Raw genomic sequence first — 16,922 nt, 5'->3', positions numbered from 1 at the left:
CAAGCTGTCTGAGCTATTTAAAGTTCACTACAAGGAATGCTAAAGAACATTTTCTTCTGCTGCCCTGCCTTTTGACTGTGACATTTCTTCTGTTTCATGTGTCTCTGTGGATATGGGATCTGAAGCTCACTGCACTTAGTTGAAAATTTTCTAATAATTTTGCACTTCTTTGCTATTCCACTTCAGCTATAAATCTTTTTCCATGTAAGCCAGCTTGCTTTCTCCTTGAGCTACACCGTGCAGCGTCAATGTACCCTCTAGATATCCATGTGGTTTTCAATGTGGGACAAATTACTAACCCAACAAACATTTTTGCAGCTGTTTAAGTAAGAGAGGTCTGTGCTGGAGCCAAAATTGGCATGTACATCACCTAGAGGACTGCTTGGGCATGCATTATTGCACCATAGCGCTGTGCCTCGCATCCAGCCAGCCGACAGCTGGAGTGGTTTAGACCTTGCACCAGCCAGCTTCTGTGGTATTCCCCTCTCCTCGCTTTGCTTCATGTTACACACCCACCAGTGCAACCACTGCTCAATGCAGTGTCTTTGCTATTGGTATTTTAACTATTCTGAGAGGATGAGGACCTGGCATGCCAGAGGCATTGCCCCACCCTGCCCTCTGCTCCTGCCCAGCAGGCAAGAATGGCTGCAAGGAGCTGATTGTATGAAACCTTCAGCTGGCCCTTAAAAACTGACTTTTTGGGGTTTATTTGTCCCACATATCCTTCCCTATAAAAACTATTTTACTTGACATATTTGGTGGATCTAACACATTTTAGAGAAGCAAGGGGTTTTCTGGTTTTGTTTGTTTTTTTTTTTTTTTTTAATAGCAAAGTAATAAAGATGTTAAGGAAGTAAAAGAAAAAAAAATTAAAAGAAAGATGTCAACCCTAAAGTTTCTGAAATTAGTCATTAAAGATAGATCACATACAGTAAAAATTATAAGTTATTTATCTTTTTTTCCACTCAAATTAGCTTTGTTTTGTGGCTTGGGGTTTTTTTCTCTCTTGTGTTTATGAGTTGCAGAGGCAGCTAAAACTGAAAAACAACAGCAAACTTTTCCCACCCTTGCTTCACAGTTTGCATAGATTTAGAACTTTTTTAATATTTACCCACATGGAAACATCTACCATCTGGTGAGCATACTTTGGTCAGACATTCTGCTCCCAGTAGTCAGGACATCTTGGAAAAATTCCTAGTTCTGAAAAAAGAAAACAAACCTTTGTCTGTGCCAGCATAGATTGTGGGCCAGATGCTTATCTGAATTACACTGCTGTCAATAAGCACTTTCAATACTAATGAAAAGCAAAAGTTTGGTTGGGTTTTTTACTTCTTTATTTTCTCTTCTTCAATTTAATACAGTAATTAAATAGACCAAGATTATTAAAATAACCTCAAAAGTCTTTTAAGGGTAAAAGGATCTTTAATTAAACTTGGAGTAAGAAGTTAGCAGCTTAAGGTTCCTTCTCTCTCACAAAAAGGAGTGCTACAGCAGATTTCCCAAGAATCTGAACTTTTGAATCTCAGGAACTCGGAACAGAGGGCCTCTTTCCTCCTTCCTTATCTCAGTATGAGCTATAGAAAAGTACCTTTCTTCCAAAACAGTCTATATTCCAAAGGCTACAATTAATAATTTCATAAATGGGGTGTACATGTACTAGAACTCATGGGAGCTTCTCTTGCTTGTCCCACTGTTCTAAAATACTGCATTCTCAGTTGCTGAAGTGTCCTCACTGCACTTGCACTAGCAAACTCAGTTTTCAGGTTTCAGTGTTTAATGACATAAAATTTAAAAATCAGGAATAATTTCTGCTCTTACTGTTTTCTTCAGTCCACTGCAGTTTTCAGACAAAAATGTGAGAGACACAAAGAAACAGGAAAAAATGTTTATAGCCTTCAGAAAAATCGTTTATTTTCAATTTCTTTTGTTGGAAAACAGCTCCTATTTCCCATATAGCACCTCAGAACAGATGTAATATGTATTCCTAAATGCTAATGCAGCTGCTTTTTTTAGTTTTCTCTAGTGTCTAAGCAATCATTTTCTGTTATGAACCCAAGGTGATATTTTATGTTTGGCTTTTTTTTTCCTTTTCAGCTGTACAGAAATTCAGATGAGGACATTATAATAGCTTCTTTTTGAGGTGTTTTTTTTATTATTTTATTTTTAGACAAGATGGGTACTACTTGTAAGAAACAGTTCATCTGGTAAATTTAACTGCTTTTTTTCCCCTCTTTTACTGCTACAAAAGAAAGTATACGACAAGAAGTGAGGCTAAATTTCTGAGCTCTCAAACACTTTTCTTTTGGAATGCCCTATCATGCTTTGGCAGTGAGCGTGGAGGGTGGCACCCTGGATACCATCTAATCAGAAAAAACAGGGAAATTGGTTTAGCATAAACTACTTCTTGAGGCTGAAGACAGAAACTCCATAATTACTGAAAAGGAACCAAATGTAAGAAGTGGACAGCTGGTAACAAAGCAAAGGATGACTCAGATGTTTCTAGTGCTCCCATCCCAAAATATTCTGTAGCTAAAAATATCCCAAAAAAATCCAGAGACCACTGAAATCAAAAGGAATGCACATCTTCATTTCAACAGGTTTAATCACATCCTAATTTAGAAATTAATTCTGATCATTCAACCAGTTTTATTAAAGGCACTTTGAGGCAATTGCCATGAAAACCAAGCACTGTTGGTATTGAAGTTTTCAAAGAAATTGTGTTCAGAGTTACGCAGAATTTAATTAAAATTTATTCACCATTATTCCCCCTGCACTGAAAATAGGGGTTTGGTGGCGATGCTCCTCTTCTGTCCTGCCTTTCCACCCACTCCATGAACTATGCTGGTACAAGTACCCAGTGAATCACGTAGAGAATCAAATAGAGAAATATAATCTGGATTATAATCAAGAAGGAAATAAAAACTGTGATGTTAGTTCAGTCGCCATTGGGCCATGTTTGCATTTGTGCTGGCATAGTTGAGGCAGTGGAGCTAACATTCAGTTAGACGGAAAGAAGACACTGTAGTTAATGACTGAGCAGCTGTTTGCAGACACAGAGATATTTCTAAACTCTTTTCTTTAGTGTCTGTATTAGCACATATAATAGTCTTCTTATTGTCTCAGATCTGAAGACTTTGAAAGGATAAATGAAGGGAGAGAAATAAAAATTAATTAATCCAAGAAGATGAAATAAAGCAGAAAAATACTGAGTTACCAAGACCATAAAGTAAAATTATTTCAGAGCCACAAGCTGGGCCTAGACCTCAATGTTTTCTCATTGTTTGGCTGCAAATATATTTTTTTGATTTTGGTTCTTTAGCTTAATTTTGTGTAAAATATAATCTCATGGCCATAAGAAAAGCCTTCTAAATATAATCATTGCCTATTAGATTATCCAATTTAAAAATAAATTCCTGTAAATAAATTCTCTGAAATTTAATTAATAATTCCTTTTACATTTTTGCTAAGTAATATATATATAAAGGTTTTCCATACTGTAAAGTCATACTGATTTAACTTCTGCTTAAAATCCATAAATAAGACTTATTTGAATAACAGATACGTGTTTTAAGTCTTTGTAGAAAAGAGGTGAATGCTGTTGCTAGCAGACTGGTAAAGACAACTGAATATAAACCAGGAATTTAATTAATAATAAAGAAATTATAAGAAAGCTAAAACCAGAAAACCTAGGAATAATCTCCTGGTTGCATTAACAAAGTCTTCAAATTAGAGCTGATATGTCTGTCAATTATTTTCCAAAATTTGTAAGCTTATGCATAATACATGATAAGAGCATAAATGCAATTAAATGTCCATGGCATGTCACTGATAAATGCCAGTAAAATGCACGAGGTTGCAGGGAGCAGGCACTGTTACTACTGCAGGACCTCAGAGCTATCCCAGTGTTTAGATGTCTACCTTCAGCATATCTCACAGTTCCCACCGCTGTGGGAAGGTTCCTGCCTCACCCAAGACACCAAAGGGCTCAACCAGAAGACAGCTGTGGAGGCAGACTTCATTGCCAGTAAACAAGTTGCACAGAAAGAGCTTGCAAATTCAGGGCACTGTGGAAGGAATGTTGTGGGAATAAAAAAAGAGGTGTGTTTTTTTGGCATAGTTTTAAACTGAGGGATACAAAACAGAAGTCTAATTGAATTGTCTTGTATAATTTTCTAATACAATTTCCACAATCACTTTATTTTTTTTTTTTTTTTTAAGATTGAAAAGGACATTTGGAGTTGCTTGGTTTTGTAAAATAACATTTTTGTTTGCGAGATGAAAAGGAGCTTTCAGCTTTTGAAATAATGATATTGGAAAAATTTTGTTATAGTATGAGAGAGGAATTCTAAGGCTGGAAAGGATAAAACTACATAAATTCCTTTCCATTTTATGCAGGGTTGGTCACATAATTTATGACCTTTAGTAAATCATTTAAAAAAAAAAAAAAGACAAGGGTGGAAAAAAGGGTTCTAGTGCAGCCAGGCCCATTGGGAGGTGAGAAGAGTCAGAGATGTCAGAGTATCATAGCATAGACCAATATGGGATGGATATTGGAGGGAGATACAGGAGGGCAGAGGAAAATACAGAAAATAGAGATGAAGAATGAGGAGAATAAAATTTGTGCTCACATGAATAATTTTCCCAGAGCTGTCAGTTAAAAAGCCAACAATTCAGACAAAATTATATTTCCTGGTTGTTTGTTTTTTGGGTTTTTTTTGTTGGGGTTTTTTTGTTTGTTTGTTTTTTGTTTCTTTTTTGTTTTGGTGTTGGGTTTGATTTAGTGCTAGAATAGAAAATAATGAAGTTAGATTTGGAGATGCAAAATCTCTACTAGTATTAATTGCAGATTTTCAGTGTGAGGGCTGAGTACTGAGTTTTGTGCATTTTGAAAGGCCTGAAGCTGAATTTGGGTCAGAAGATATTTTCTACTGAAGCTGGTCTCTTTGGGTGTTATGAGTCTACTGTCCCTTTTTTAAATTAGGATTTCTTATATATATGTTTCATATTAACGTAGAAATTTCAGAGGTTTTTGGACTCACAATATCTAATATTTGCAATACTTCTGGTTTAAATTAAAAGTTAAGAAAATTAAATTGAAGGTAGTAGAAAAAAAGAAAAGAAAACGTAACATTTCATCATTTTTAAATGAATTCAACTTGATTGTAGTTGTATAACTGGGAATAAGAGATGGTAAATGTTGTAATTGTTTGTAATTTCTATCTTCAGGTGTATTGATGTTCAGTACCATTTTAGGCATTATTAGCTATTATTTGGTATTGGAGACATCTGAAATCCAGAGTTAATCAATAGGGTAAGGGATCTCAGGTAATAAACAGCCTTCCAAAGAGACAACCAGTGGCCAAATATTTTTTAAAATAAAAATCAGGAGCAGAAATCAGTGTTGAAGCAACCAAAGATACAGGTATCTGGTTTAAGGTAATCGGTGTGGGTGCATCTATAGTCAGGACAGAGACAGGGGGTCTCCAGAGGGCAGTTCATTGCATGCTAGGTTAAGTGCCAGAGAGAGGTGGAACCTCTCAGGGTACTCCTGGTGCAAGAGATGTAACGGGAAGGGATGACCAGCTTAGACAAGACTTTCAGTGCTAAGTGCACTGATGGAGAGATGCACCCTATGGCTTTGTCTGTTAGCTCAATTTCCTCCTACACCTTCACCACAAAGAGTATTCAGGCTGATATTTCAAACTGAAGAGGGTTGTGTCCCTGGGAAACTGCTTCCAGTTTGACAGACCTTTAAATAAAGAAATATTTTCTATGTTATTGAAGAGAATTTTGTTCATAACATCCTTCCATGGTCTAAAAACTAATTAAACTAGTAAGCAAGCTTGCTTCAGGAAAAAAAAAAAAAAAAAAAAAAAAAAAAAAAAAAAAAAAAAAAAAAAAAAGAAAAGAAGTTGCAATGTTCTCACAAACTAAAAAAGTTTTAGACATATTTTAGCATTATTTAGTTAATTATATTAATCAGTGGTACAATCTGTGGGTCAGAGGTTTAAGTACTAATTGTGAATATCAAGTTGTTAAATACATAAGAGCTCAATTACAAGGTGGTTAAAGTATTCTGTGTGGAAATCTGTAGCGTCTAATTCCAGCAATACAAGACCATCGATGACAGGATCTGACCCTTTCACAGTTCACATTCAGCTGACTTGCCCAATCTCTCATTAGGCTTGCTTTACAGAGTGTATGCTGGAGTCTGAAGAGGTTAATAGGGGAGGATAATATTCACAATACTGAGCTAAATATCAGCTATTTGCTTTTATCCCCTCTTCCCTGCACTCTGCTATGTTTGTTATCTGGAATAAGGGTACCACCTACCGGCTATCAGGTTTTTTTGTGAAATTATCTGAACACATCTTTGCCTTCTGCTCAGTGGTACTTATTCCTACCCTGTTGATTAAAACAACCTAATTTCCCATCATTTTGTACCATTCTGGCCATGTGAATTTGAATAAATATTCTTTTTGCTTTTATATATACATACATATATATATATATATATATATATAAACAAAGATCAAAAAAATTATATGCAGGAGGTCAACAGTACTTGCTTTAGTGTATAGTTTTATTAATGCAGGCAAGCAGTCATATATAAAGGAGCAGCTGGATTTCTTTAGCATGAGGCAGTAGCAGTCTCCACAATCACATGCTTTCCTACAAAGAAATGTAAAAAGATATGCTCTTACCTCTCTCTCTCAAGGATATAGGAGACAATACATTCTTCTTACTCATGATTTTCAGCCTGGGGGTCTGACCCCACTAGGCACATTTTCTGCCTCTGAAGACTTCATTTCCTGCCATCATGTGAAGGAGAAAAGAGAGGAGAAAGAGGTGGAGCTCCATTTAGGAGCAGCAAGGGTCCACAGATAGACAACGAAATCCTGAGCATGTCAAGAGAGGGTAATCTAGGCTGGATCAGGAGAAACTCTGCAGTCACTCTTCTCACTCAGCACATTCACACTACTCATGAAAAACCACTGATCTATTCCAGTCTCACATCTAAGGCCAAATTTCTGAAAGTTCCCTTTTACATGCCTTAGTCCAGGCCACCCAGAATTTGGGCCATAGTGCTGGTGTTTGTAGGGTTTTATTTTCAATAAAACTCGTGGACTGTTACATATGTTTACTAGTTTTGTGACCTTAAGCAGGAGAAAACGAAACCTTTGCTTTAAAATAAGACAAATGAAATCAGCTTTGTAGCAGTGACAAAGGAGACTCAGACAAATTGTGCACTCCCTTCAGGTGAAGAACAGACTGGAAGGTGTCATATCTTTTCTCAGATAAATTTTTATTGTGGTGAAGGCTGTGTATGAAACTGCTTTTGATGCTGTATGTAATACAGAACTTTTGGGGAGTATCAGTCATACCCAACACTAATGGCCTGACTAAGATAGAGTTAACAGTCCTCATAACAGCTCAATCAGTACTTCAGTTTATATTTGTGAACAAAACAATACTGATCACTCAGTGATGTCACAGGCATTGATGAACAGTGTCTGCACAGCACCAAGGCCACCTCTGCTTCTCACTCTACCCTGAGTCTGATTAGGCTGGAGGTGTGAAATAGTTAAAGAAGGAAATGCAGACAACCCAAACTAACCAGAGAGATATTCCATGACATATAACTTCATTGTCAGCCAAAAAAAAGGGAAAAGAGGAATTGGTTGGACATTGGTCTACCTGAGGGAAGTAGTGAGTGATTGCCTTTGTATCACTTGTTTTGTTTTCTTTCTCTCCTTCCATTTATCCTTCTTTTTAATTTTTTTTTAAATTAATAGTTAGTCACCCAGATTTTTTGTTTTGTTTTAATGTTCCTTTTTTGTTCCCCCATCTCACTTCACTGAGGACTGAATGAGGGCTGTTTGGTGCTCAGCTGCCTACCAATATTAAACCAAAACACATGGAGACAACTGATAAAAACAGTTGATAATTTTAGAAGTATTATGGGCCCCAAGAATCTCTTAGAGAAAGAAAGCATTTCTCTGGTGCAACAGAGATTAAAGCAATGGAGGAATGCAATTCAGCCATGTTGCTATAGTTTTAGAAAGGAAGGAGAAGGACTTATTAAAATGTAGAATATTTGTAAAAAAAAGACTCTCACTTAAACAATGATGCTGTTTGTCACTCCCTAGAAGTTAACATGGGTTGAAAACAAGAATTTAATCTACCCTGCTTAAAAATATCAAGAATGGATTTGTGTTGCAAGACACAATTAATTTGTGACACTCATCATTAAGTGATTGAAAAAGAATCAACAGCTCCTTAAAAAACTGGCACTATCAATTATAAAAAAAGCCATTCAAAATTACTATAAATATGATAGATCTCATCTTGTGTTCATAAATACCTGAGGCATTAAAATGGTACAGTCTTCTGAGTCATTTTAGCTGCACTTTCCTGTGGACCTAGGTTTCCCATTTTTCCTTCAGCAATATGGCTTAAACATGAATTTGTGTTCCCAGAAAATTGGAGTCTTTGTTGACAGGGTTAATTGCACTATGAAAGGGATATCTGTTTGATATAATACAATAAATCATGCTAGTTGTGTCCTTCAAAATTAAATTGAAATTTAAAAAATTAATTCTTAAACATTTCCACTTATAATCTACACAAAATAATGATTTTACAGAAACACAGTCCCAACTTTTTTAAAGTTATATCTGACTCTATCCAGTATGTCTCAGGTAGGAGAAGAGTTGTGGATATTGAACAGTGGATATTGAACCATGGATATTGAACAGCGGGTATTGTACCATGGGTATTGGACAGGTAACCCCTATTCATGCAAAGGGCAGCAGCCAGGTATCTGCAAGCACTGGCTGCAGCTATGCATTGTGTCATCCTGAACACAACCTCACTGGAAACAGCAGGCAAGGCAAAGAGATGCTCTCCCACCACATGGCAATCACTGTGAGCATATGCCACATTCAACATTTTCCTGATGCCACTGTTGAGATCTCTTTCCCCCTGGGAAGCTGGAAGGGCTCAGCAGCTCTGCACCATCAGAGATCTTCCCCTGCCAGCTGCATTCCTTCTGGCTTTCTAGAGATCAGAGAGAATCCTTTTATCAAGTACATGAAAGGCAGTTGTTACAATGCCAATGGCACAATTGTGTCCACAGCGTGCTATTAAGGCTGGTTAAAATGTAAGAAAACATTTTCCCATTTAAAAAATGATGGTTTTCTGGCCTGGCGTACTCCTGTGGACTGGTTGATCTTGCCAAAACTCCAGAAGAAACTGGCATACAGGATGATCCTTGGCTGTTATCGTGTCACTGAACTCAGCAAGACTTAATTCCCTGGAAAGCTTTTGCTGACTTGTTGGGGGCCAAGACTGCGTAACATGCCTGTCTTTAAGTCTGCTTAGGTCCTTCTGCTGCAAATTCCCCAGCACCTGTTGGTAGGTAGCATATCTCAATTCCCAAAAAAATTATCCAGTGGAAATTTGGGATGCCTAAGTGTTTATGTTGTGAGCCTAACAGGTAACAAAAAAAAAAAAAAAAAAAAATAGGGGAGACATTGAGGATCCTGGCAAACATCTCTAGAGCAGAATATTTAATTCTAATGTAAAACATCTACCACCATAGTTGTGCTTTTTTGCCCCTATATTTTTCTAGAAAGATTTTTTTTTAACAGATATGTATTTTATTTCCAATCTTGTTGTGCCCACAATATCTAGCATTTATTAGTGACATCACAGAAAGGACATGGTGACCACAGAGAGAACACAGATACTATCAGAATATATTGTGAATTCTGGTAACCTGTGAAATTTTATTGCAGTATAAAATGAAATTTAGCTCCCAAAGTGCATAGGCAATAAGACTAGAACTTTTTCACTAAGATTTTAATCAAAAATTTGTGGGGAAAAAAGACCCTAATAGCACAAAGAAAGTAAACTTGCTAACAATTTTTTTGAATGAGAACAAAATTAAATTCTACCAATACCTAAAAAATATACAGCAGTAGTGTATAGTTTACATGATAAATCTTGCTTGATATTTAGAAAAATATTTTGAAGAATTTTATTTCACCATATGAAAAATTCTGTCTTGAATTACAGATCAGATATGTTAAGAAATACTGTGTATTTAGTTTCAAGAATATCCTCGGGACCCTTAAAAGTAAATAACTGAAGAAAACAAATTGAATAGAGAAATATGAAAATTACATGGTTTAACGTGATTTGGTGTTCTAAGTCCTCAAGAGTCCATTGAAGACAATTAGTACTAAGGAACTAAAACTTCTCAATTATCAAGACAAGTTATCCTTCAAAATCTTTGTCTTTCTCTTTACGTCCACCAGATGGTGGCATATTGCAAAAAAACCAACTCCTGAGGACTATTTTTCCTTTCAAAGCCTAAAAGCAAGGGAAAATCATCATCACTTTAAAAAGAATACATCAAATCTCTGTGAGACCGCACAGATTTTATGGAAAAAAAAGTCCTAATTTTTTTTAAGTTATAGCTGACCCCATCCAGATTTCAGTAGGTAGAAGCAGTATGACTTCTCTTCTAGTCTCTTATTTATTGCTTAACTTGTCAGACAGTTTTATTTTCAATAGATGGAGTAGGAGAGATAGTTATTCACAATTATTATGTTTTAATCAAGTCTTGTAATATTTTTCCATTCCATTTCAGTAGGGATTCCTCACCACACTCTTTTAATCTATTTTTTTTCCTAGAAGAATTTGCTAATTGCATTTTGCTCTCTGTCTCACCTGCAATACCCATGCACCTTTCTGGCGGCTTAAGTGCAAGGCACTCTGAAGCAAATACTTCAACTTTAGTCAGATATCATGATGCAACTCTTGAATGTTCCAAACACTTTTGACATCAGGTCAAGGAAGATTTAACTTTGGCTTAAAGATTGTCCTTGGCTTCAACACAAGAAGATTCCCACTGATTCTGAAACCACTGCTTCAGCTAACATGCAGGCATGTTCTTAAAACCACATCAGCATTCCTACTACCTCCTCCAACTGCATAACTGTGTAGAAACACTGGATTTTGATGTCCTTACAGGGTATGAATGCTTTTGTCATGCAAGTGCCATGGATATTGATGGCAGGGAGTGATGTAACCTGTGATTTTTCAAGATTTATTCTAAGTAATTAATTCTCTTATACTTCTTCTCCAAGTATTGTGATATTGTATTAGAATCTGTATATGTAGACATAAAAGCACTTACAAGAAAAAAAAATTGCTAAAGACCTCCTCATTAAAAACTTTTTTATTTTCTTCTGAGAATAGAGAAATGTTTTCTTCTATTGAGAAACTGTAATTTCAGCATCTGAAACTGAATGGAAGCTCTGTGTTACTGGTTTTAACAAAGGAAAAACTTAAAAGGCAAAACATAATGTTGTTGTCTGTGCTTTATTCACTGTGTCTCTCCCGGCAGTGCCTTGATATTCATTCATGAGCAAAAGGGTTCAATTTGCTAATCCTAAAGTTCCAGAGGCTGAGCTTGGGGCCCCTGGGAATATGGTGTTCAGCACAAGTCCTGACACTCCACCCTAAGCTGTGTGGATTTGAAAAGCAGGCTTCAAGCCCGAAGCAGGACTGTTTTCTAATTATCATCTCTTCATGTGAAAGTCAAAGTCTCAGAAGCTAAATGTAATTAAAACAGTTATTCTACCCCTTGGTACCAAATATGAAGCAGCCCAAATTCCCAGGTCTGTCTTCTCTACTGTGCCAAATTATTCTTTGCTGTGTTGACTGCTGCCTCCTCATCTATGTGCTCACCATAATGCAGAAACTCTTAAGACCACTGATTATGAACAACAGCTATTCATTTGGTCTCCTTACTTTGGATTACAAATTGTCTGCTATGCCATATTGTGGCTGAACTCATAGCATTCTCCACAAAACTTCTTGTACTGCCACTCCTCTCCTCAAGTCTACTGGAGAAACTAATCTACCCCACCCACAAAGAAGATGAAGGGAAAATACATGGGTTTTTTTTCTTTTAAAATCAAGTGTTCCTCACAGCTTGAGTCATAGATTTTTTTTTAATTAACTCATAGCTTTATTTACAACTGAAAAGGGGCCTAAAACCTTGTTAAAGCAGGGAATTTAATCAAAAAACTATGAAAATTTTTCAAGTGGGAATTTGCTGTTTATGCAGTGCCTTAATTTATAATGGTCCATTTGAAATAGTTTGAGTAAATAGCAGCATGAAGAAGGTATGATGTTCTAAAAGGCAGTCTTAATTGGCATAGTTCAAATCAGACCTGCAGACCTATTAGTAACTATAGAAAAATTGATTCCCTACCTTACAACAGGTCAAGCAGTGTCTTGTAGCAATAAGGTCAAAGACTCTGCTGCTTACAAAGTTGCTGTAAAAGAAGAAAAAGGGGACTACTCTGATAGTCTGACTCTCTCACTTTCTTTCCTTCTTGTCTTCTCCTTCTCTCCAGGCTATTCACCAACTCACCACTCTCCCCTTTTTTATGTTAAAGATTTAAAGGAGGAGTACACATCTGATAAACAGTATATTTAAAAAAATTCAGTCCCCAGTTCCAGAATTAAATCAAATCCTGAATTTTCTATAGATAGTGTATAAAATCTAATCAAAAAATCAATAGTAATCACAAGCCTTACTGGAAAGGAAGATTGTGATTGCCAGACCAAATATTATGTGGGGAAAACCACGGCATCTTTCTCTCTGTCCCTGTTTTCTTCATGTAGTAGTGACCAAATAGTGACCATTTATTCCACTTTTTGTTTGAGATTCTTATGCTATTTTACCCAATCATCATTTCCAGCTTACAGAAGGCTTCCCTCCTACCGCTTTTGCAAAATCTGAGGGTAATAATATGCTTTCTGATGTCTTAGAGGACTGAAGTTTCTCTATAACCAAACCATTTCCACTTATCTCACTTCAAATTGTGTGTATTCATTTCAGGACCAGTGTAACTGTACAGGACACAGAAATGATTTTATGAAGGCTGGAAGGTGACCATCAGGCACACAGTTGTGCAGCTCACACCCAAAGCAGACAAGATGAGCTGTGGGTCATTGTTTTGGCCAGATCTGATAACACAAGTAAGGATTATGAAATAGTACCTTTTTTTAGTTTTTTTTTTACTCAAAACAAGCATAAACATTTATTTTTCTGGCCATGAAAATCAAGTAACATCCCTGAAAAGTTCTTCTTTTGATGAGATGCATCCTGAGAGACCTAAAGCAAGAGACATTGTCTCCACATACAAATGTATGCTTGTGTGTATCAAATGAATGAATATCATAGAATGGCTTGTGTTGGAAGGGCCCTTAGAGAGCATCTAGTTGCAACTGTCCTTGCCATGGACAGGGACACCTTCCACTAGACCTCAATGCTCAGAGCCCCATCCAGCCTGGCCTTGAACCCTTGCAAGGATGGGGCACACACAGCTTCTCTGGCCATCTGTTCCACTGCCTCCCCATCTTCACAGTAAGGAATTTATTCCTGTGTGTATGTGTACCTATATATAAGCAGAATACTGTCCATTTATTTGACTTTTTCCCTGTTTACTCAAGCTGTTTCAACTGGTTGTACAAAGCTAGACTGTTTAAATAACATTTAGCTTTATATATTATCAATTTCAAGGACTATCTATAATAATGGATTTGAGCAATCCTTTTTTATTCACACCTGTTGCCAAAGAGGCAGATGCACTCCTAGCAGAAAAGCACTGAAGTGTTTAAGTGAAGGGAAACCAGGTTTTTAAGCACCGTGCTACAGATATTTTAACACTCTCTATCTAAATAAAGAATTATCACAGTACACGTCAGTTCCTTCCACATCAAGATACGCCTTAGAAAGTGTTGCAAATAGTACATTATGTTTCTTCACACACTACTGAAAGCTGCTAATAAGGCATCAAAAATCTTTTAGCACAGCATTACTTCTTATGCCTTCTGCCTTGTTGAATGTTCAGACGAGATCTTATTTATAATCTACATCCAACTATTTCACAGAAACCTGGATTTCAGGTCCAAGTCAGTGTACCATGCATTGAAGTAGAATGTTTGATTTGCCACAACTATGTTAGATACATGAAGGAAATCTAATTTTTTTTAAAGACCAGTTTCAGATTACTTTCTTTCTGAGAATATAAATTTCTGGGGTTTATCTCTGAACTTTTATCTGACAAAATAATCTGAAAAAAAGGTAATAAGAAACCTACAAATGTAGGTTTCTTATTACCTTTCAAGACTGAAATGAGCTCCTGCTTTATGATAAGGCCTTCACTTTGGCTCTAAGCTTTCCTCTGTTCTTTTTTCATCTCCTCTAAAAAGGTGGTCCTCTTGTATGCACACTGGGATATCTTCAAATTCTGAGACCAGTGTGACAAAATAGTGTTACTTTGCTTGAGACATGGATTCAAACAAGGCTTCGCAAACCTGTGCAGAATGGTGTTGATTATCCCAAGCTATGAACAGCAATCTGTATTTCTGTCTTGTACTCACAGTCCAGACTTACTTAATGATCCAACTGACTCTGATTTGTGTATTTCTTGACCCTTGCGATACACTCCCTCCTTTTCCAGATCAGCTTTCTTTAGTTGCTCCAGCTGCTGCTTTAAAACTTTCAACTTGAAACATCTCAGCTCAAATCTGTTTTTCTTGATTCAAGGGAAGTGCTGGGAATGCCAGCCAGATGATTGCCCATACACTGATGGGACCTCACCTACTTTTTTTCAGAATATCCTGCATCTTCTAGTTTATACTAACCCACCTACATTTTAGTTCTCAACCAACACTACAAAACCAAAACACAACTCTGTATTATATTCCCTTTCCTCTTTTCCCTGACTCTTCCCTCCCCTTTTTCCTCCCTACATGTACATAAAACCCATGCCTCAGCCAGCTCTGACACTCTTTGGCTGGAGCCAGACAGAAGGAATATCCAGTTGACATCTTGGCACCTTTTTCATTAAGTCACTTACCTCTCCGCATTTTGCTTCCCATTTGTCTGTTCCCTTTCAGCACCTCTCAGTTCAACACTGTAAGGCAGGAACCTCAAACCACAGAGGTGAAGCAGAGTGGCATGGGATATTTATAAAAAAACCCCGAATTTTAACTTTCACAGCTCCCTCGTTCTAATAGTAACTCTCAACTTCACTATCCAAAAAAAAAAAAAAAAAAAAATTTTAAAAATCTGCCATCAGCAAATGAACTTTTGAGAATGGAAGTATTTCCCAAGGATTTCACCTTCAGTTTCAGCACTTCAGTGTCTTTGCATATTAAAGAAATAATTTAGAAATTTGTGTTATTGTTGTCTATTTCTGCAGCAATCAGATGGAGAATACTATAATAACATAGTGCTACAGTATTTTGCAGTTGCATATTCCTTGAAACGTTATACTTTACATGCTGCAAAATTCAAAATAATTTGAATAAACCCTTCATTTGTGGGTATATATACATATTTTTTGATCCCTTCTTTTAAGCAGAACAAAAGGCAAGTTGTCTTTTCCAAACAGCTCTTTATTGAAAAGATCATTAAATAAGATACCAAAACACAACAACTTTTACCGTATATGATTATACAACTACCTTAAGGATTTGGTAGTACACAAAAATAATCAGGAGATTTCATTCATGAAAGAGCTGTTGAATAAACTATTTCTAAGATCTCTATATCTGTTAAAAAGTAGGATTTCTTTTTTTGGGGGCAAGAATGATTGTGTTTTAAGCATAGAATTTATTCATTCAAAAATTTGTCTTTTTGCATCCCAATAAAAGTTTTTAAAATATTAGATATGAGGAACAGTTGTTTTTAAATACATATAAACAATAGATTAGAAAAAGAAAATTGGAGGAACCATGCCATTCATTCCAGATAAAATGATTCCCAGGTCATATTGCTTTGCAAAAATGTCAAGGAAATAATGCCCAATATAGTACATACTAGTTTCCTTCTTTCCTTTCTTTCTTTCTTTCTTTCTTTCTTTCTTTCTTTCTTTCTTTCTTTCTTTCTTTCTTTCTTTCTTTCTTTCTTTCTTTCTTTCCTACATTTTTTTTAGACCTTGAGTCAAATGTCTACAAGGAATAAAATAACCTCAAATTCTAGAATACTGCATTACAAAAACCTGTTATGTAGCTTGGATTTTTAAACCATTAGTCCAAAAAAAGCTGCAATAATGATGTCAAAATTGTCATTTAGGATGTTTCCAGTCTATTAGATTCACTGGTGTACAAACCCACTCTTATAATGTTAACACTTTATTAAGCAGCTGGGACGCTGCACCTGGACGAGGTCTTCATGTTGCTGCCACTCATTTAAAAGTAATGTGTAGACCACCTTCCTTTATGTATCCATAAGGGAAATATATCCTGCAAAACTTCCTACAACTGATTTGCAAGAGCAAAATAGAAAATGGTTCCAGACTAACAGTGCACTGTAATTTCTGTGACAAAACAGACTGGTACTTAACCCACTGGGAGCTCAAACAGAAAAATGCTATTCCTTGGTAATTCAAGTCCAGTTTTATATAGTCCCTCTTTTCCTTCTGTACAATGGAATGTGATGCAATTCCTGAGATATGAGCTGTACGCTCTCATCTGCTTGGAAAAAGCAAGTCTTCATTGGGCAACCAGGAGTTCCTGAAGGCTTTGTTTCTTAATAGCTGACACCCTCCAAAAATTACGGGGTGGCTCCCATGTCATTTCCCCATATTGCTACCTCAGAGGAATCATTAAGTCAGACAAAGCTTGCCTACTAATGAGGTACCACAAAGCTCTTTTATTGCACTGTCTGATTGACTGGTCTGGCAGACCCATCCAAGTATCCTGGATTTCGATGATTTTGAAATCTGGTCATGAATATTTTGATTTTGTGTGTGTTGTAATATGACACCTGCTGGATTCAAGAGGCTGGATGAGAATGTCAAGTTTCAGTAGAAATTAATATTAACAAG

The sequence above is a fragment of the Onychostruthus taczanowskii genome, unplaced genomic scaffold (assembly GCF_017590055.1).
Source record: "Onychostruthus taczanowskii isolate IOZ18803 unplaced genomic scaffold, ASM1759005v1 scaffold31, whole genome shotgun sequence".
NCBI classification, from domain to species: Eukaryota; Metazoa; Chordata; class Aves; order Passeriformes; family Passeridae; genus Onychostruthus; species Onychostruthus taczanowskii.
Note: the sequence above shows the minus strand (reverse complement) of the source record.